General features: G+C 45.5%; 1 protein-coding gene across 3 annotated transcripts in view; it reads right to left on the bottom strand.

Moving 5' to 3' along the window:
* Positions 1 to 22,726, bottom strand: part of KRT222 (keratin 222) — a 104,149-nt gene extending 81,423 nt beyond the window's left edge. The window contains exon 1 of one of the 3 annotated variants that reach the window (XM_073607964.1): positions 22,507 to 22,726. The gene's annotated coding sequence lies outside the window, so the exon portion shown is untranslated. Of the gene's footprint in view, positions 1 to 16,291; positions 16,604 to 22,506 lie in introns of those variants that run through there. The other 2 variants (XM_073607962.1, XM_073607963.1) reach the window with 2 other exon arrangements.
* Positions 22,727 to 22,995: the final 269 nt, after the last annotated feature.

Genomic DNA, 22,995 nt, shown 5'->3' with positions numbered 1-22,995 from the left:
GAAATGTGACAAAAAACAATCTCCAGTTTTTGACAATTCCTTTATTGTAAAATAGCTCTGAGTGGTCTTCTCCCCCAAGCCGTGTCTCCCGCCGTCATCTTCTCCTGGCGCTGTCTCTCTTGCCGCCATCTTCTGTCGCCGTCTATCCCGCCACCGCCTACTTCTTCCGCTGCTGTGTTCTTCCTTGTTGCGTCTTCCTCCGTTGTGTTGTCACCCGCTGTCTGACGTCTCTTACACAACCATGGGGCATGACCATCCGTTGACGTCACACGGAAAGCCCGTCCCCTTTATTTTTTGTCATTAGTACAGTGACTGCATATTTTTAGCCCTGATCACTATATTGGTGTCAGTGGTTCCCACAGTGTCACAAAGTGTCAAAACTATTAGTGTGTGATTATCCACTGGCATATCGCAGTCGCTGATCACCACCATTACTAGTATAAAAAAAGTTCTAGTATATATCCCATAGTTTGTAGATTTTTACCAAAAATATGTAGCAGAATAGATATTGGCCTAAAGTTGTGAAAAATTTAGATTTTTAAATTTTTTTATTGGATATGTTTTATAGCAAAAAGTAAAAAATATTGTTGTTTTTTTTTATCTGTGGGGAAAAAAATGACATAAGTTTCATTTGGGTACAGCGTTGCATGACCACGCAATTGCCAGTTAAAATAAAGCAGTGCCGCAGCGCAAAAAATGGCCTGGTCACGAAAGGGGGTAAATCTTCCGTAGGCCAAGTGGGTAAGGGAGCACGGGTTGATTGTTGTGTTGTGTTGAGGGGGTGGAGCAGGGGTTGATTGTTTTTGTAAGCTTCATGTTTCACAGGTTGCTGGTCTGATTGCTTCCACCTGCCCTCTAGAGCTTTCTAGAAGTACAGTGAGAGAAAGAATGGAAAGGCAGCCTGAATGATAATAGAAATCCAGCCATTCCCTGGAGAGGTGTGTCCAGTAGATGGCTGGAGAGCACATACATAGTCTGAAGCCTGGAGAAGAGGGTTGTTGGAGCCTGGGTTAAGCCCTGCAGGAGGTGTCGCCTGTGTAAAGGGCCATTGCCCCCTGGACAGCCTGCTGGAGATGGAGATTCTGCATGGAGGTCATCAAGGTCCCAGCTATAGCCTAACCTGGAAGGCCTATTTTATAAAGTCTAGGATTTCTTCTTTACGGTCTGGAGAGGCTCTCTGGAGGATTACTGGCTGAGGTTGAGGGAAGAGCTGTCTAGCTGTCATGTGGTATTGCGAGTCTGTGTCTCCTCACTGAAGGGTGCCCAGTGGATATCAGGAGGGGGCATCTGGTGATCCTATGGCATCATGAGTACTGACCTAAATCCTGTGCCCTAGAGACTGTATGCAGTTCTCAGTTCTACTAAAAAAAAAAAATTGTTTTAGGCATTCTCCCAGCAAGTGGTGTACTTTGTGGAAGCTCTCTGCCAGAATAGTAAGAAGAGAAGTGTCCTCAGATAATTCAGTTCTTTTGGGGTATCCCATGCCTTCCCCATACCCATCCAAGTTCAACTCAGCAATAAAAATACAAAAGACACCCCCAGACTGTGCCAGTCAGTGAGAAAGAGGAAATTGCTTTGTGCCTGGGTGTGTGTGCACAAAATTTGGGGAAATGGGGCCATAAAAGCCAGCGGCTCCTCTGGGAGTGCACTACATTTATTCCTACTGTATCGGCGCATTCTATTCCAACCAATGTCAGTCAAACATGGCCTGATATTTGATACAAACTCAACCAGTTCAATAGGGTTCATTAGATTAATCCAGGTTCAATACTGTATAAAGAACACTTGGATGTGTTGCAATCTCTCATTGTATGAAATTTATAGTGAGAAAAGCACAAGGCTTCCATTGATGACCTCATTCACAAGGCTTCTATACACGATCTCATTTGAAACTGTAAGTTCCTTGGTCATTTTAAGTCAATAATTTTCTGAGTCACTGACCTGAAATAGGAAGACAGATCAGGAGTTCTGACGTCATGTATATTTCAGGTTAGCAAGGATGTACCCCCACTAGGGTGTATGTACCGTGCCCGGGCACAGTTGACCACCAAAGTTCAGTTGAGTAGTGTGATTGCTCCATACTGTTTTTGGGCAAGGCTAAGCTTGCTTGCTTGAACGAGATGGCAGAGGCAGAGTTCATTAGTACACTTATGTGTGATCGCTAAATTGTGCCCAAGCGCGGAACTCTCATGGACCACTGAACAGCTTTCACAAGTTCAGAAAGTGATACTTTTGCCTCCTAAATACTTATATTTCTTTTATGTTTTCTTGATTGTTTACTATGTTTTCTTTGTTGCTGTCCTGCACTTTTTAATGGCACTGACGAGCTAAGAATTTAGCTTGCAGTTGCGATGCAGCCCCATTGTCTTAAATCGGCGTGTTTGACGGGCATTGCCACCTGTCAACTCAATAGGCCTTGTTAAATTTGCTGCAGTTGCGATGAAAATGCATACAGCCCCTTCCATCTGTGTGATAGATAAGGTTAAGGTGGATGATCTGGGGGCAGTAAAACTGCAGCTCAACTGCCTGTTTCTACTGCCCCCTGGCTGCAAGCAAGGAAGAGGTCTGAAAGCTTTGACGCCAAAGATGGCCAGGCAGGAATTCTGTGTTTGGGGCATACATCTCTGAATGCCACACAGTTGCTCAAAACACCATTTTTTATGCTCTACACACCAAATCACCCGTGTGCATTAACCCTAATACACATCCGCTACACTGCACAGCCAAGAAGTTCACTCGCTATTTCCTGGTCTTGTATTACTACTTCCTTATTCTGGTACCTGCTCATGTTGATGATAATTCATTGCCCAGTGAGCAGTAGGGTTGCCACCTGTCCGGGATTCACCCGGACAGTCTGGGTTTGAATCATGTGTCCGGGTTTCAGTGCCCCTGAAAACTGGACATATTATTCAGACAAAAATGTGGCTCGGAACAGTGCCTGACAGGAAGGTGAGGGGGCACCCTGCACCCTGCAATACTATTCTCTTTGGAACCCCCAGAGGTGTGCCAGGAGTGCTACAGTGTTCGGGTTTGGCTTCAAGAAAAAGTGGCAACTCTAGTGAGCAGGCTGTAGGTTTGGCCCCACTCCATCTCTGTTATGATTGGCTGACTGACGTTTATTGACAGCAGCGGGAGCCAATGGTGCAGCTGCTGTGTCTTAGCCAATCAGGAGGGAGAGTCCCGGATGGCTGAGGCACTCATGCACATTGCTGGAGAGAGATGGGGCTCAGGTAAGTGTTAGGGGGGCTGCTGCACACAGAAGTTTTTTTTATCTTATTAATGCATAGAATGAATTAAGATAAAAAAAACCTTCTGCCTTTACAACTCCTTTAATTGAACAAGCTGAAGTTAAAAGCTGATTGGCTACCATGCACAGCTGCACAAGATTTTTTACCTTATGTATCTACATTTTGTATTTAAGAGTTTGCTTAGGGCCATTTCACACTGGGGTGGTTTGCAGGCGCTATTGCGCTAATAATAGCGCCTGCAAACCGACCCGAAAGTGCCGCTGCTTTGTCTCCAGTGTGAAAGCCCTGAGGGCTTTCACACTAGAGCGGTGCGCTAGCAGGACAGGAAAAAAAGTCCTGCTAGCAGCATCTTTGGAGCGGTGAAGAAGCGGAGTGTATACCGCTCCCTTACCGCTCCTGCCCATTGAAATCAATGGGACGGCGCGGCTATACCGCCGGCAAAGCGCCTCTGCAGAGGCGCTTTGCGGTGGTTTTTAACCCTTTCTCGGCCGCTAGCGGGGGGGTAAAACCGCCCCCCCGCTAGCGGCCAAATACCGATGGTAAAGCGCTGCTAACAATAGTGGTGCTTTACCGCCGACGCCGCTCCCGCCCCATTGTGAAAGGGCCCATAGAGTTCTGCCTCTTCATTACCAGGTAATTTTTTTTTTTCAATGCTGTGACAGTTTGATTGACAATCATTTGGTTATGCAAATTAATTTTATATCATTACTTTTGGTATTTACTTTTTTAAAATTCTTTACTTCGTACACTATATTACTAAAAGTATTGGGACGCCTGCCTTTACACGCACATGAACTTTAATGTCATCCCGGTCTTAGTCGGTAGGGTTCAATATTGAGTTGGCCCACCCTTTGCAGCTATAACAGCTTAAATTCTTCTGGGAAGGCTGTCCTTAAAGCGCATTTGTGAGGTCAGGCACTGATGTGGATGAGAAGGCCTGGCTCGCAGTCTCTGCTCTAATTCATCCCAATGGTGTTCTATCGGGTTGAGGTCAGGACTCTGTGCAGGTCAGTTAAGTTCCTTCACCCCAAACTCGCTCATCCATGTCTTTATGGACCTTGCTTTGTGCACTGGTCCAAATCATTTGGTGGAGGGGATATTATGGTGTGGGGTTGTTTTTTAGGGGTTGGGCTTGACCCCTCAGTTCCAGTGAAGGGAACTCTCAAGACATCAGCATACCAAGACATTTTCAACAATTTCATGCTCCCAACTTTGTGGGAACAGTTTGGGGATGGACCCTTCCTGTTCCAACATGACTGCGCACCAATACACAAAGCAAGGTCCATAAAGACATGGATGAGCGAGTTTGGGGTGGAGGAACTTGACTGACCTGCACAGAGTCATGACCTCAACCCAATAGAACATCTTTAGGATGAATTAGAGCAGAGACTGCGAACCAGACCTTCTCATCCACATCAGTGCCTGACCTCACAAATGCACTTCTGGAAGAATGGTCAAACATTTCCATAGACACATTTCCATAGACACATTCCTAAACCTTGTGGACAGCCTTCCCAGAAGAGTTGAAGCTGTTATAGCTACAAAGGGTGGGCCAACTCAATATTGAACCCTATGGACTAAGACTGGGATGCCATTAAAAGTTCACGTTCAAGTGCGTGTAAAGGCAGGCGTTCCAATACTTTTGGTAATATAGTGTATATAAAGGCGAAAGACCAAAATTAAATGCATCCTATACTTTCTGTCCTCAACTTTGATTAACTGCTGTTGCTGATCTGAAGCTGAAGTATGAAGTATGAGTTCTTCCTCTCCTTACTCCATTCTAAGAGGAAAGGGCAGGCTTTTCAGGAAAATGCTGCATTATGGCCAGTAGATGGCATTGATGATCATAGGATATATAATCATATAACAAATAATGATACAGGGATTTGAATGCTTAGGACATCTGCATGGCTATTTTTTTTTATACATAGACCCCTTGGTATCTGCTGTGACTTAAATTTAAAAAAAAATTGAATTACCAGACATAACTGAAATCCAATGATGCACAAACTGTACAAATGGAGAAATAAAATGATTACATTCTCTCTGTGCTGATTCAGATCGGCAGATTGAGGCAGTTGTGTTTATTTTATGCTTTGACGTACTTAGGAGTTTCAGATACCGCTTAGCATATTTGCCATTTGATTCCTTGAGGTTAAGCGCACGAGGACAAATTAAATTCACATAAATACATGCTATTGAACCATTAGTTGACATTTTAAAGGCATAATAAGCTGACGTTTGCATATTACGTTGAACTCCAGGTTAAACTGGTAGTAAACCGTTGTTTTTTTTTTTTTTTTTTCACCTGCAAGGTAAAGCCATAATGTACTAGTATGCATCGCATTGTAGCATATTATGTGAAACCTTAACGTAGAAGGAAGCCCTTCCAGTGGCGAGCAGTCACCAGTGACACAGCTTCCATCTTCAGCCTTCCGGGTTCGTGGACTCCGGCTGTGTGACTGGCCAGAGCTGCGATGACATGAGCCTCCGTTTACGGCACATGATTCTGAAGGTATGGCGCGGGTGGCCGTTTCTTCAGAGAGCATGCGTCTGTGATGTCACCGGCTACATTCATGTTCTCCCTGTGCCTGGGTTTCCTCCGGGTACTCCTGCTTCCTCCCACATTCCAAAGACATGCTGGTAGGTTAATCAGATCCTGTCTATAAATTGGCCCTAGTATGTGTATGTGTTTGTAAGCGCGTCGGGACCCTGCGGGGTAAACGACCGCGCTATATCAACATCCACTCGGAAGAAAACCATCTGGCCTTCGGGAAGAAGCTCAAGACCCATCTCTTCTGAAGACCCAGATGGACACTGGCGGCAATTGTACAAGTTATTCATTCATTCATTCACAGTAAATATCTCCTAAACGGTGCATGTTTAGGAGATATTTACTGTACTTATAGGTAAGCCTTATTATAGGCTTACCTATAGGTAAAAGTCATATGTTAGATTACAAAAGGTTTTAAAATGCCCGCTGCCCGGTTGCAATGACACTAGGAAACATATTTAACTCCTACGTCTACTTGACTCCTGCCCTTGAGAAAGTCACGTGATCAGTGACGCAACGCGTCGGGGGGAGCCTGGTGCTGTCACTTCCGGGCGCGGCCGAGACCAGAAGTTTAGAATTTTATCGATGCTGACTGTTCTTGTCTTATGTGTAAGTTATTACTTTTTTATAAATTACCTTTTATGGAATTGTTGCACTATGGAGATCTTGTCTTATATGGTCCTTGCATGCAGGAGAGTGAGGAGGACCAGTACAGTGGGATAGCTCTGTATACTTATTATCCCCAATTGCTGCCTTTATACCTTATTCCTGGTTTGGTACTCTGCGGAGAGGAGAGGAGTGGAGATTGGAAGGAGATCTGCCATTAAAGATTTATTTACCAAAAGCGTTGTTAGACCCGCTGTGGTCTTTGTTTAAGGTGAATGGCTGGGGCACACTACTGGTGGAATTTGGATGGTGGAAGCAAGTGTGACCACAATGTTTAATGCCGCGTACACGCGGTCAGATTTTCCGACAGGAAATGTTGGATGTGAGGTTGTTGTCGGAAAGTCCGACTGTGTGTATGCTCCATCGAACATTTGCTGTTGGACTTTCCGACAACAAATGTTTGATAGCAGGTTCTCAAATTTTCTGCAAACAAAACGTTGTTGTCGGAAAGTCCGATCGTGTGAACACAAGTCCATCGCACAAAAGTTCACGTATGCTCGGAATCAAGCAGAAGGAGCCGCACTGGCTATTGGACTTCATTTTTCTTGGCTCGTCGTACGTCTTGTACGTCACCGTGTTCCCACGTTTGTAATTGTTGGCCAACATTTGTGTGACCGTGTGTATGCAAGGCAAGTTTGAGTCAACAACCTTCAAACAAAAATTCACGGTTTTGTTGGCGGAAAGTCCGATCGTGTTTAGAGTTAATGTTTTCTTCTGCACCTGATTTCCACATTTCTACTATCAATCACTGCAATATATTTTCTGCACATATTTGAGACCTATTTGTTGGACTATTATTGACCTGAATGGATTACAATGATGCACTTTATTCATTAATATATTTATGGTTGTCACCTTATGTGTGTTATTTGATGCTATATGTGATTAGCTCTTCACAACTTCACGTTGTTTTACTATTCAATACAATTGTCTTGAGTTAGCACCACATTTATTTATTTATTTATTTATATTCTGTTTAATGTGGGGACATTATTTAATGTTGGCTGCTGCTCCTTTATTAGTTTGACCTTTACTGTGGTTTGCGCATTTGTTTATCTTTTATTTTACCATGTATGGGAGGTTACTCCCACTTTAAGGACTCAAACCACAGTCATATATAGGAGCTAACATATCTGCTAAATTATTTCTATTTTGACTATCCTGTTGAGATCTACAAAGCCTGGCTTGACACCGGGGTCAGATTTGAAAAGGGGGGACAAGCCCCAGAAACGCATTGTCACAGTTACAGATAGACGCCAAGTGGTTCTCTGTGGCAGCCGGCGGCTCCGTGTCTCTACTTCCAGCAACCAAAATAACTTCTTAGCTGCTAGCAGAGCCGATCCATTCGGCCCATCCCTATGGTGTGGGAGTGTTGGTTGCTCAATCCCGGCTTACTGCTGAGCAGCACATGAAAAAAAAAAACCTTACAAACAAAGATTATCTTCCCTATAGTCTCCAGATACTGCTGATATGCTTACATACCTCTAACAAAATGTGTGTGTGTGATGATTTCTTTATTCATTTTATTTTTCAATTTGGGTGGGTTCACACATGCTGTGGCGGCTCACAGCAGGGGGTCCGGTGCGTCCCTGTTCATCGATTTAGGCGCAAATCATGTCCAAATTTTTGCCTGAATTCGCACCTGATTCAGAACCAAAGACGCACAGGATCCTTTCCAAATGTGGACCGCGGCCACCCCCGAGTGTGTCATTACTATCCCCCAGTTTCCTGTCACCTTTATAATGAAGGGGAGCAGTCATAAAGGTGACACAGGGAACTGAGGGGGCATTAATAAAGGTGACAAAGGAAACTGGGGGACAGTAATGAAGGTGACAAAGGAAACTGGGGGACAGTAATGAAGGTGACACAGGGGACATTGATAAAGGTGACACAGGGAACTGAGGGGACAGTAATGAACATGACACAGGGAACTGAGGGAATAGTAATGATGGCTTCATTACTATTCCCTCAGTTCCCTGTGTTACCTTCATTACTATCCCCTTACTTCTCTGTGTCACCTTCATTACTATCCCCAAGTTCCCCGTGTCACCTTCATTACTATTCCCTCAGTTCCCTGTATCACCTTCATTACTGTCCCCCAGTTTCCTGTGTCACCTTTATAATAAAGGGGAACAGTCATGAAGGTGACACAGGGAACTGAGGGGACAGTAATGAAGGTGACAAAGGAAACTGGGGGACAGTAATGAAGGTGATACAGGGAACTGAGGGGACAGTAATGAAGGTGACACAGGGAACTGAGGGGACAGTAATGAAGGTGACACAGGGAACTGAGGGGACAGTAATGAAGGTGACTCAGGGAACTGAGGGAACAGTAATGAAGGTGACAAAGGAAACTGGGGGACAGTAATGAAGGTGACAAAGGAAACTGGGGGACAGTAATGAAGGTGTCACAGGGGACATTGATAAAGGTGACACAGGGAACTGAGGGGATAGTAATGAACGTGACACAGGGAACTGAGGGAATAGTAATGATGGCTTCATTACTATTTCCTCAGTTCCCTGTGTCACCTTCTTTACTATACCCTTTCTTCTCTGTGTCACCTTCATTACTGTCCCCCAGTTTCCTGTTTCACCTTCATTACTATTTTCTCAGTTTCCTGTGTCACCTTCATTACTGTCCCCCAGTTTCCTGTGTCATCTTCATAATGAAGGTGACACAGGGAACTGAGGGGACATTAACCAGTTCAATACAGGGCATTTTCACCCCCTTCCTTCCCAGGCCAATTTTTAGTTTTCAGCGCTGTCGCACTTTAAAGGACAATTGCGCGGTCATGCGACGTTGTACCCCCAAAACCCAATGGTCCTGTCCAAAATTCCCCCCCCACTGCCCTAACAAATGTATGGACAAATCACCCCACATGCTGTATAACTGTCTACGACAAAAGAAGAGCGACAATTTTGAAAAAAAACACAATATTTTTTACTTTTTGCTATAATAAGTATCCCAATTTAAAAAAAAAAACAAATTTTTTCCTCAGTTTCGGCCAATACGTATTCTTCTACATATTTTTGGTAAAAAAAAATTGCAATAAGCGTATATTGATTGGTTTGTGCAAAAGTTATAGCGTCTACAAAATACGGGATAGATTTATGGCATTTTTAAAAAAAAATTATTTATTTATTTTTTTTACTAGTAATAGCGGCGATCGCGATTTTTTTCGTGACTGCGACATTATGGCGGACACATCGGACACTTTTGACACATTTTTGTGACCATTCACATTTATACAGCGATCAATGCTATAAAATTGCATTGATTACTGTGTAAATGTGACAGGCAGTGAAGGGGTTAACATCTAGGGGGACACAAGGGGTTAAATATGTTTCCTAAGGAGTGTTTCTAACTGTAAGGGGTGGGGACGTACAAGGAGAGGAGACTGATCAGTGTTCTGCTGTACTAAGAACACAGATTGCTCTCCTCACAACTGACAGGACGTGGATCTGTGTGTTTACACACACAGATCCACGGTCCGGCCCGGTTAACGGGCAATCGCGGGTGCCCAGCGGACATCGCGGCTGCCGGGCACACACACCGGGTCCCGAGCAACTCGGCGGGCGCACGCGCGTGCGCCCCCTAGACGGCCGGGAATCCCAGGCCATCATATGACGTCCACCCAGGATGGGAGATACCATCTGTGGACGTCATATTACTATGGCTGGGTAGGGAAGTGGTTAAGAAAGGTGACACAGGGAACTGAGGGGTCAGTAATGAAGGTGACACAGGGAATTGATGGGACGGTATGGAAGGTGACACAGGAAACTGGAGGACAGTAATGAAGGTGACACAGGAAACTGAGGGAACAGTAATAAAGGTGGCACAGGGAATTGAGGGAATAGTAATGACAACGTCATTACTATTCTCTCAGTTCCCTGTATCACCTTCATTACTGTCCCCCAGTTTCCTGTGTCACCTTTATAATGAAGGAGAACAGTCATGAAGGTGACACAGGGAACTGAGGGGGCATTAATAAAGGTGACACAGGGAACTGAGGGGACTGTAATGAAGGTGACACAGGGAACTGAGGGGACAGTAATGAAGGTGACACAGGGAGCTTGGGGACAGTAATGAAGGTGACACAGGGAACTGAGGGGACAGTAATGAAGGTGACACAGGGAGCTGGGGGACAGTAATGAAGGTGACACAGAGAACTGGGGGACAGTAATGAAGGTGACACAGAGAACTGGGGGACAGTAATGAAGGTGCCACAGGGAACTGAGAGGACATTATTAAAGGTGACGCAGGGAATTGATGGGACAGTAATGAAAGTGACACAGGGAATTGATGGGACAGTAATGAAGGTGACACAGGGAACTGAGGGGACAGTAATGAAGGTGACACAGGAAACTGAGGGAACAGTAATAAAGGTGGCACAGGGAATTGAGGGAATAGTAATCACAACGTCATTACTATTCCCTCAGTTCCCTGTGCCACCTTTATTACTATTCCCTCACTTCTCTTTTCACCTTCATTATTGTCCCTCAGTTTCCTGTGTCACCTTCATTACTATTCCCTCACTTCTCTGTGTCACCTTCATTACTGTCCCTCACTTCTCTGTGTCACCTTCATTACTGTCCCTCACTTCTCTGTGTCACCTTCATTACTATTCCCTCACTTCTCTGTGTCACCTTCATTACTGTCCCTCACTTCTCTGTGTCACCTTCATTACTGTCCCTCACTTCTCTGTGTCACCTTCATTACTATTCCCTCACTTCTCTGTGTCACCTTCATTACTGTCCCTCACTTCTCTGTGTCACCTTCATTACTGTCCCTCAGTTTCCTGTGTCACCTTCATTACTATTTCCTCAGTTCCCTGTGTCACCTGCTTCATTACTTTTCCCTCTGGTGGTGAGTGTCACCTGCTTCATTACTATACCAGTGGGTGAAGTCCCTCAGTCGGACAGGAGGAGGAGGGATGTCGGCCACAGATCTGAGCAGTGCAGCAGCAGTGAGAGGATCACACCAATCAGTCCTTGTTGCAAGTCACTCCCTCCCTCTGCATGCCGCCGGACACCAGAGTCAGACCAGAGAAGAAGGAGGTGGGCAGAGACTGGAGCCAAACAGCACTAGACGCGGGCCTCCCTCGGCTCATTCTGAGTCTGCGTGACGACACTGATTGCTAGACGCCAGGCGGGGGCAGCCCTAGCAACTAGTTCGGCAATGTAGCTGGTAGGGTGGCTGTGTCCTCTATTTCTTTTGGGGACACTGTATTGTCCCGGAATGAAGGGACCCAGGACAGACATGCCAATTGCAGGACAGTCCCGGGCAATCCGGGACACGTAGGCACCCTTCCTGACACATTTTCTCCAATAATCTCATGAGATGCTGAAAATGTCAATTTTGCCTAAAGGGGGTTGGAGTCTGAGATTACTTACATAGTGGAAAATGTGGTAATATATAGGGAATGTAGGTAGGGGAGGGCGTTGCGGGTGGGGGGGGGGAGTGGTGTTGAAGAGGGGGGGGGGTGGAGAAGAGTGAGGGTGAGCAGAGTTGGGGGGGATGAAGAAGGAGGGGGGTGAACGGAGTTGGGGTGGGGATGGAGAACGGGGGTAAACAGAGTTGGGGGGGATGTAGAAGAGGGGGATGAACAGAGCTGGGGGGATGAACAGAGTTGGGGGGGATGGAGAAGGAGGGGGGTGAACGGAGTTGGGGGGGATGGAGAACGGGGGTAAACAGAGTTGGGGGGGATGTAGAAGAGGGGGATGAACAGAGTTGGGGGGATGAGCAGAGTTGGGGGGGGATGGAGAAGGAGGGGGGTGAACGGAGTTGGGGGGGATGGAGAAGAGGGGGTGAATAGAGTTGGGGGGATGGAGAAGAGGGGGATGAGCAGAGTTGGGGGGGTGGAAAAGAGGGGGATGCGCAGAGTTGGGGGGGATGGAGAAGAGGGGGATGACCAAAGTTGGGGGGGGTGAGCAGCGTTGGTGGGGATGGAGAAGAAGGGGATGAGCAGAGTTGGTGGGGATGGAGAAGAAGGGGATGAGCAGAGTTGGTGGGGATGGAGAAGAGGGGGATGAGCAGAGTTGGTGGGGATGGAGAAGAGGGGGATGAGCAGAGTTGGGGGGGATGGAGAAGAGGAGGATAAGCAGAGTTGGGGGGGTGGAGAAGAGGAGGATAAGCAGAGTTGGGGGGGTGGAGAAGAGTGGGTGAGCAAAGTTGGGGGGGGTGAGCAGAGTTGGGGGGGATGGTCAAGAGGGGGGTAAATGGGGTTGGTGAAGGGGGGAGTTATGAGCAGAGCTGGGCTGTTCCGGGCTTCTGGGATGGAAGACCCTGGGACAGGAGTGTGGGGGACAGACACACAAATGTTTCTGCACAGGACAGTCAGCAGACAGCTTTCTATAGGACTCATGGCTGTAGCTTTTCTGGCGGCAGGTATGGGTCCCTGCCTCGGGTGTCTCTTTCTGTTCACATCTGCGCCCCCCCCCCCTCTTCATTAAGCTAGGGATAAGCCGAATAGAAAGGGGCGGTCCTGCAGGAAAGCTCCCTCGATCTGCTTCATTCAGAAGGCAGACTGAGCACAATCTCAGAGGCCGGCCACACCCCCTCCCTGTGTCCCAGCCAATCAGACACTGCAAGCCTCGCAGGCTCCACCTTCTGGGTGTTGTTCAGTTGAAGTGACTTGTAATGAGAGTGTCTGATCTAAGCTGCTGGGGGAGGCATATCTCTGTCTCTTGGCACCCCGCCCGGCAGCACCTGAGCTCTGACCTCACTCATTAGCACAGCTGTCCGTGACAGAGGCGGAATTTCAGGATTCTGCCCTGGACAAGCTCAGACCGGGATATTGGTCTGATTTCCGTGACCAGGCAATCCGTGACTGTTGGCAAGTATACATGACAAGTTGCACCCCATTGATGGCAATGAAAACATTCTAATCGGTGTGACTCAAGTCTCTCCGACTTAGAATAAGGTTCCTGCACTACTTTGGTGCGACTTCAACACGACTTATATTTGACTTCTGTTAAAGGTATTTCGGATTTGAAGGCCCGGCAGTGTGAACAAGGGCTATATCTTGGCACTAGCTCTAGACATCATAATTCTAGAGATACAAGGCCAATTTAAGGTAGCTCATTCATGCAAGTGATCAAGAATAGCATTCGATCACTAAAGACACGGAATGAATGGTCCCCTTTTTTTGTGTAAGCTACACATGTAGCGCTCATTAATGAATTACTTTAATGATCGCACAATTGTGTGCAGTTAATCATTACCACATGCTACTTTTAGCTTATACCATAGGAGCAATCGCCTTTGTAGACCTAGTCTAAAGCTGACCATACATTGATTGATATTTTCCTTCAGCCTGTAGGCTAACAGCGTGAATGGACAAATCCCCCCCCCCATGCTGAGCTATTGTATTCTGACAGCCTGTCTGAATAACAGAACAGAGATCACATTTGATTGGAAGCAGGGGTCTCCAAACTTTTTAGTACAAGCGCCACATTGTAAATTTTACAAAAATTTGATGGGCTGGAAAAAAAGTGAAGAAAGTCCACATAAATTTGAGCCATTAACAAAAATAAGTTCAGTCTGCACCTTTCTCATCAGAGTACCTTAGATCAGGGCCCCCATCAGAGTCCCTTTACATCAGAGTTCCACCTTACATAAGAGCCCTCCTTAAGTCAAAGTCCACAGCAGAGTCCCCCTTTCAATAGGATTCACCTTTTATCAGAGTCCACATCAGAGTCCCCCCTTATATCCGGGTTCCGGGACCCCATCAGAGCCCCATTACATCAGAGTCCCACCTTACATAAGAATCATCATCAGCGTCCCCCTTGGATCAGAGCCCTTCTTAAGTAAAGGTCCACAGCAGAGCCCCCTTACAACAGGAATTGTCTTTTATCAGGGTTCACATCAGATTCCTACCCTTCATCAGGGTCCCCATCAGAGTTCCCTTTACAGCAGAGTCCACATCAGAGCCCCCCCCCCTTATATCAGGGACACAATCAGAGTTCCCTTTACAGCAGAATCCACATCAGAGCCCCCCCTTATATCAGGGACCCCATCAGAGTTCCCTTTACAGCAGAGTCCACATCAGAGCCCCCCCCCCTTATATCAGGGACCCCATCAGAGCCCCTTTACATCAGAATCGCACCTTACATAAGAATCAATATCAGACTTTTCCCTACATCATAACCCTCCTTAAGTCAAAGTCCACGGCTGAGTCCCCCCTTACATCAGGGTTCTCCTTTTATCGGAGTACACATCAGATTCCTGCCTTATATTATATCAGGGTTCCTATCAGAGTCACCTTTACATTAGTGTCCACATCAGAGTCCCTCCTTATTTCAGAGTGAACAACGGAGCCCCCCGCTTATATCAGGGTCCCCATTGAAATCCCCCTTACATCAGAGTCCTCCTTATGTCACTCCACATCCGATTCCCTCCTTACATTGGGGTCCTCCTTTTATCACGGTCCACTTCAGATTCCCACCTTAAATCAGGGTCCCCATCGGAATCCCCCTTACATCAGAGTCCTCCTTATGTCAGAGTCCACTTCAGATTACTACCTTACATCGGGGTCCTCCTTTTTATCACAGTCCACATCAGATTCCTACTTTACATCGGGGCCCTCCTTTTATCACAGTCCACATCAGATTCCTACCTTACATCGGGGTCCTCCTTATGTCAGAGTCCACATCAGATTCCTACCATACATCGGGGCCCTCCTTTTATCACAGTCCACATCAGATTCCTACCTTACATCGGGGTCCTCCTTTTATCACAGTCCACATCAGATTCCTACCTTACATCGGGATCCTCCTTTTATCACAGTCCACATCAGATTCCTACCTTACATCGGGGTCCTCCTTTTATCACAGTCCACATCAGATTCCTACCTTACATCGGGGTCCTCCTTTTATCACAGTCCACATCTGATTCCCACCTTAAATCAGGGTCCCCATCGGAATCCCCCTTACATCAGAGTCCTCCTTATGTCAGAGTCCACTTCAGATTACTACATTACATCGGGGTCCTCCTTTTTATCACAGTCCACATCAGATTCCTACCTTACATCGGGGTCCTCCTTTTATCACAGTGCACATCTGATACCTACCTTACATCGGGGTCCTCCTTTTATCACAGTGCACATCTGATACCTACCTTACATCGGGGTCCTCCTTTTATCACAGTGCACATCTGATACCTACCTTACATCGGGGTCCTCCTTTTATCACAGTGCACATCTGATACCTACCTTACATCGGGGTCCTCCTTTTATCACAGTCCACATCTGATACCTACCTTACATCGGGGTCCTCCTTTTTATCACAGTTCACATCAGATTCCTACTTTACATCGGGGCCCTCCTTTTATCACAGTCCACATCAGATTCCTATCTTACATCGGGATCCTATTTTATCACAATCCACATCAGATTCCTACCTTACATCGGGGCCCTCCTTTTATTACAGTCCACATCAGATTAGTACCTTACATTGGGGTCCTCCTTATGTCAGAGTCCACATCAGATTCCTACCTTACATCGGGGTCCTCCTTTTATCACAGTGCACATCTGATACCTACCTTACATCGGGGTCCTCCTTTTATCACAGTCCACATCAGATACCTACCTTACATCGGGGCCCTCCTTTTTATCACAGTTCACATCAGATTCCTACTTTACATCGGGGCCCTCCTTTTATCACAGTCCACATCAGATTCCTATCTTACATCGGGATCCTATTTTATCACAATCCACATCAGATTCCTACCTTACATCGGGGCCCTCCTTTTATTACAGTCCACATCAGATTAGTACCTTACATTGGGGTCCTCCTTATGTCAGAGTCCACATCAGATTCCTACCTTATATCAGGGTCCCCATCAGAAAAAAGACTGTGCACATCAGCTGTGGGCCAGATAAAATCTTCCCGCAGGCTGTGGTTCGGAGTCCCCTGGTTTAGAGAGTCACAGTGAACGGTCTGGGTCATTGACACCATGAAGAATCCAGCCTGTACAGTGTGAGTGACAGCTGGCAGCCATGTGTATAGAGACACAGAAAGCATGTGTTACCTTCACTGAAAGGTGTAAAATCCTTTGTGCCGCGTAAGAGGTTCCGCCTAAGTAAGATCACGTATGTCCTCTGCATGGAAGTGTCCACACAACCCGGTATAAAATAAACATTCAGTTATTTCGTAAGCAAACACGTGAACTTCGATTCCTTTCTGAGGTCTGTTTGTCTTGGGAGGAACTAGGCACTCTTTCTGATCGTACTAACTCCAGTTCTATTATTATTGACACAGGCCATTTCCAGATGCTACACCTGTTTGTTAAACGTCTGATAACCCGATCTTCTCTTAAATGCTCAACAGATTGTTCTGTTTGGGGTGCAGTGTACAGATTTTGATTCCTTTAAAGTGGCCCTCCCCCTCTACCCTTTTAAAGTCACCAACACTATTCAACAATATATAGGTGTAGCGCTACCCCTGTAGGAGCCACTGGTGAATATGGGTATCTCCCACCCTGCACAGCCAGGAACACAAATTTTCCACACATGCTGGAGTCAGGAATCAGTCCTTGCAGCTTTGTTTTTGTATTTTATCAGGGGAATTGAACTTGTATAGGGTATTATGGGATGCCCACTTAATCAGCACAGAAAGAATACTTGAGGCTGGGTTCACACACATCCAATTCCCATGATAGGAGACTCTGAGCTGGTTTACACATCTCCGGGGCAGCCGCAGAGCGCATTGCACAGGGGTCCTGTGCGTCTTTGGCTCCGTTTTAGGTCTGAATTCAGGCAAAAAGTCAGGCCTAATTCATCCCTGAAACAGAGAACAAGGACGCACCGGATCCCTGTTGTAAGCCACATCGGTATTAGGTGTAAACCCAGCCTCAGGGACAAGAACTATATACACTTCTCCTTCTACCTCCAGCACAATCTTGCCTGTAGAACTAAAACTCCCAGGATCAGCTAGCACTGTACAGATGATCCCACACAGACTCAAACCCAAAAGTAAGTGCCCTTTGCAGGCAGGGACCAGGGGCCCCTTTGGTAGTGTAGCAGAAAAGAAGTCCCATTGCTTAGCTGTCCTATTCCTGTGGCTGCTGGTCCCAGTACCACCTCTTCAGGCACTGGCAGCCCGCCAAGCTGCAGCTGCTCCTTTCACTAGCCTTCCTGGCTAATACTCCACAGTCCTCCCAGACTGACTATGCATCCATCCCAGACTGCTTGCACCCAGTCTCTTCAGGCATGCCTCTTAGTCCTCTGACTGTGCACTCACAAGCCCACTTCCCTGGAGGAAGACAGCCTCCTGTCCTCCTGCTGTCCTCTCCTTGCTCCCGTGCCTCCTGGTCAGGATCCCCATGTGTGTCTTAAAGAGGGGTCCCTTCCGCACCCGAGCCCAGGCCTGAGTTCACCCCCCCCCCCCACCGCTCAGATTAAGGGGTTACTCCCAAAGGCCTCCAACAGCCTAACACTCCATCTCCATCTTCCACCTGAACCCCCCCTGCCCCAGCTGGGCTCACCCTGAGTATTTGAGGGGGCCTGCCTCCTGCCAACACATCTTTTGAGGATTGGTCAGGGCCCTCAGAATACTCCAGGCAGCCCCTCCTTCCCTCCACTCCCATTCTTCTGGAATCTTCTGCTAGTTTCCAGAAGTAGTGGGAGGTATCAGAGATGATGCCTGTGAGTCATTCTAGCCTCCCCAAGCCACCAAAACCCTGACCCAGAAAGAAAGCACACAGGCTTGGCTTCCAGCCAAGCCTGAACAGTTTACCTACACTGTATAAAAACTGTGGACTGTGATAAAAGGAGGACCCCGATGTAAGGTAGGAATCTGATGTGGACTGTGATAAAAGGAGGACCCCGATGTAAGGTAGGAATCTGATGTGGACCTTTTGTAGACCTTTTCTGTCACCATGATGGTGGCCAGGGTGAAATGGAAGCAGGTGACTGTGGTCAGGTGACGATGGCCCTTTTTCGTGGGAGGACAGGTGCGATTTATGTTCCTCATCTAATGCAGTGGCACGGGGTCAGCCTAGAGACCTGGCTTGGCTGGTCACCTTAGCAAAGCCTTGCAACAATTACAAATTGGTGGCTTCCTGCAATATGTGTTATAGGGTAAATTGAATTCAGTACACAAGCAATCTTGGAATTCATGTATTAAGTATCCAGGGTGGGACAAGGGAGGCGAGGCATTGGGCATGCTCCATGCCCCCATCCTGTAATGGGTAGTCACCTTGAGAGAGAGAGCTGGTAGCAGTGTCTGTTGGTTCCAGGTTGGAAGAAGTTCAACCTCTGAGAACCGAAGTGTGAAGAGTTGACTAAGCGGCTCGTGGTTACATAGAAAGGGAAAGCTGGGCATGATTTTCAGTAAGGTAAATAGCAATTTTAAATATTTTTTTTTTTTAAGTTATACTATGTGAATAGGGGCCATGTAACAAATATAAAGTAGATGTTATCCCATTATGGCTGCAAAAGTGGAGTACACTTAAACCCTTTTGCTGTCACCAATGGGAGCAAATGTAAATATGACAAGCTGATCCCCGGGACATTGGCCCCCAATAGACCCCGATCCACTGTCACAACTAAATTGTATCACTTGTGATATAAAGTAAATGAATTTTAACCACTTCCACCCCAGTAGGTTTACCCCCCCCCCCCCCTTATGACCAGGCCATTTTTTTGCCATATGGCACTGCATTATTTTAACTGACAATTTCACGGTCGTGCAACGTTCTACACAAATAAAATGGATGTCTTTTGTTTCCCACTAATAGAGCTTTCTTTTGGTGGTATTTGATCACCTCTGCGTTTTTATTTTATGCACTAAAAACAAAGAAAGACCCACAATTCTTTATGCTATAAAACATATCCAATAAAAAAATTAAAAAATCCAATTTCTTCATCAGTTTAGGCAAATATGTATTCTGCTATAATTTTTTTGTAAAAAAAAAAAAAAAATCCCAAAAGCGTATATTGATTGGTTTGTGCAAAAGTTATAACGTCTATAAACTAGGGGATATTTTTATGGAATTTTTATTCATTTTTATTTTTTTACTAGTAATGGCGGCGATCCGCATTTTTTAGTGGGACTGCGACATGGCAGCGGACAAATCAGACACCTAACTGACACTTTTGACACTTTTTTTGGGGACCAGTGGCAGTAATACAGTGATCAGTGATAAATAATATGCACTGTAAACTAATGAGCAGGGAAGGGGTTAACATCAGGGGCGATCAAAGGGTTAAGTGTTCTCCTAGGAAGTGATTTCTAACTGTGGGGGATGCTCTGACTGGAGGAACACAGAGATCTGTGTTTCTGCTTAGCAGAAACACAAGATCTCCATCTTTCTCCCTCACAGAACGGCGTTCTGCCTTGTTTGCATAGGCAGACCGCCGTTCTGCCTCTCCTGTTGAACGATCACAGGTGACCAGCGGCCATCGTAGCTGCCGTACCCGTTTATATAGGCAGACCGCCGCTCTGCCTTTCCTGTGAATGATCGCGGGTGACCGGCGGCCATCGCGGCTGCCAGACCCACTGATTGCCCCTGCTGTGTCCAATCACAGCTGAAGCGGGTCGCCCTCGGCAGCGCGCACGCGCCCCAGACCCACTGCACAGAATCCCGTACCTGTACGTGATTTCGTGCAGGAGGGCCACCCTGCTGCAGTATATCTGCATGGGGCGGTCCTTGAGTGGTTAATGAAAAAAAAAAATCAAGGTTATAGGTTATACCCAAGCACCTAAACCCCCCCCCCCCCAAAAAAAAAAAAAATTGAGCCCGGCCTGCCCCCTACATACATGCACATATGAATGTAAACGCATGCGTTGCAAAATGCCAATTACACTGCACTTTACATATTACCGTGCACATCAGAGTACATAAATTCGAAGCCATCATTCATAATTAACCCTAAACTGATGTCACGTAGAGGCTTTTAAAATGTCGCCCATAGACAATTTATGGACTGAAGTTTATTGCCATTTTACAGGAATTTTAAGGCTTGACATGTGTATATATATATATAGTATGTGTGTGTATGTATATACAGTATATACTGTATGTCTATACTCAAATACATATTATTATTATTATTATTATTATTCAGATTTTATATAGCGCCAACAGTTTACGCAGCGCTTTACAATATAAAAGGGAGACAATACAGTTATAATACAATACAATAGGATTAAGAGGGCCCTGCTCAGAAGAGCTTACAATCTAATAGGGTGGGGCAAGTGGTACAAAAGGTTGTAACTGTGGGGAATGAGCTGGTGGAAGTGGTAGGAGATTAGTTGGAGACATGATAGGCTTTCCTGAAGAGATGAGTTTTCAGGGATTGCCTGAAGGTAGCAAGAGTAGGGGATAGCCGGATAGATGGAGGTAGCGAGTTCCAGAGGATGGGAGAGGCTCTGGAGAAATCCTGGAGACGAGCATGGGAGGAGGAGATGAGAGAGCTTGAAAGCAGGAGGTCTTGAGAAGAGCGGAGAGGTCGATTTGGGCGATATTTGGAGACAAGATTAGTGATGTAGCTCGGGGCAGAGTTGTGAATGGCTTTGTATGTTGTGGTTAGAATTTTGAATTTAATTCGCTGGGTGATTGGGAGCCAGTGTAGGGATTGAAGTAGAGGGTTGGCAGACACTGAGCGGTTGGTAAGGTGGATAAGTCTGGCAGCAGCATTCATGATAGACTGAAGAGGGGATAGCCTATGGAGATGTAGGCCAATGAGAAGGGAGTTGCAATAGTCAAGGCGAGAGATAACAAGGGAGTAAATGAGGAGCTTGGTGGTTTCATTTGTTAAAAAAGGGCGAATTTTAGAGATGTTACGGAGGTGAATTCTACAAACTTTTGACAATGATTGGATTTGAGGCTGAAATGACAAGTCGGAGTCTAGGATTACACCTAGTACCCTGGCGTGAGGGGAGGGACTGATGGTTGCATTGTTGATTTTGATGGAAAAGTCATGGAGGGGGGCACGGGCAGGGGGGGATATTAATATACTGGAGCCTATATATATATATATATATATATATATATATATATATATAGACGGTATATATATATATATATATATATATATATATATATATATATATATATATATATATATATATATATATATATATATATATATATATATATATATATATATATATATATATATATGCTGTGTGTGTGTGTGTATATATATATATATATATATATATATATATTTATATTATGTGTGTGTGTGTGTGTACATACAGTATATACGTATGTATGTATGTGTGTGTGTATATATATATATATATATATATATATATATATATATATATATATATCGGCATCGGGTTTTAACCTTTTCAATTTTGTATTAACCCCTTGCACACTACTATACACCCTTGTACAGTATATTTCCAGTAAACTTGATGTTTGGTATCTATTTTCTCAGAGCAACACATTTTATCTTTCATTTGCATTTTTGTGCCTTAAAGGTAACGCGGGTGTATTTTTTACTGAAAATTTGCACTGGGCAAACCATACCACTATTTTATTCTCCCAAGTCTCTGCTTTCATAAAACATATACAGTATGGGGGTTTTAACTAATCTTCAGGCCTAAATAGATTTTTCTTTAAAGGTGTGCAACAACAGGGTTAAACCATTATAAAAACTTTTTTTATGGTTGGATTGTGCTTCTTTAGTTTGAATAGAAGCTCATTCAGGTGTCTCTAAACACTTCTTACCAAAACAAATCCCAAAGTCCATAGAACCATTTCTTCTGGGGATTGCGTACCCTACAGGGTGTGTGTAGCAGTTTTTGATAATGATGACGATGATAACAAAATAGGAGCATGTCCCAAGTTGTCAGCATGTCATTGTCACACCTGCATGTACAAAACAAACTTCACGAAACACTTTTGCTTTTTCAGGACGCAGAGAAAGGCGCAGCTAGGCTGGTTCTCAGCCCTTGTTTATTCATTTAATGTCTATCAGGAATCTGGCTGCATGGATCTGTATGTATAAAGCCCAGCCCTTGTTTATTCTGCTACTGTCTAGAGTAGCCCCTAAAATAACGAGAAAAAAAAGTCGTACTTACCGATTGCTCGCCTGCACAAGTCAAAGTCAACAGTCACTCTATTGCCCTGTTATGGCTTCTGACTTCTGACGTGAGATAAGATCACGTCCTTCAGATTTCCTCAAAAGTGTAGGGATTTTTTTCAGACGTTTGCCACGCTGGACAATATGGAAATTTTACCTTTCCTGAGGAAGCAGCTTGACAGAAATGTTTTCATGCTGAGAATGCTGCTTGTCAGGTTTCCAACCAGTTCTAAATCCCCTTTCATGTGTCTAAACCTATTACGCTATAATTTCCGAAATACCAATACGACTGGACAGTGACGCCTGCATCCGGCAAAGTGCTTTTCTTCATAGCAGTTGCTTTAATGTACACTCACCGGCCACTTTATTAGGTACACCTGTTCAATTGCTTGATAACACAAATTGCTAATCAGCCAATCACAAGGCAGCAACTCAATGCATTTAGGCATCTAGACGTGGTGAAGACGACTTTCTGAAGTTCAAACCG

Source organism: Aquarana catesbeiana, linkage group LG12 (assembly GCF_042186555.1).
Source record: "Aquarana catesbeiana isolate 2022-GZ linkage group LG12, ASM4218655v1, whole genome shotgun sequence".
In the NCBI taxonomy this organism is placed as follows: Eukaryota; Metazoa; Chordata; class Amphibia; order Anura; family Ranidae; genus Aquarana; species Aquarana catesbeiana.
Note: the sequence above shows the minus strand (reverse complement) of the source record. Positions and strands in the feature narration are given on the sequence as shown.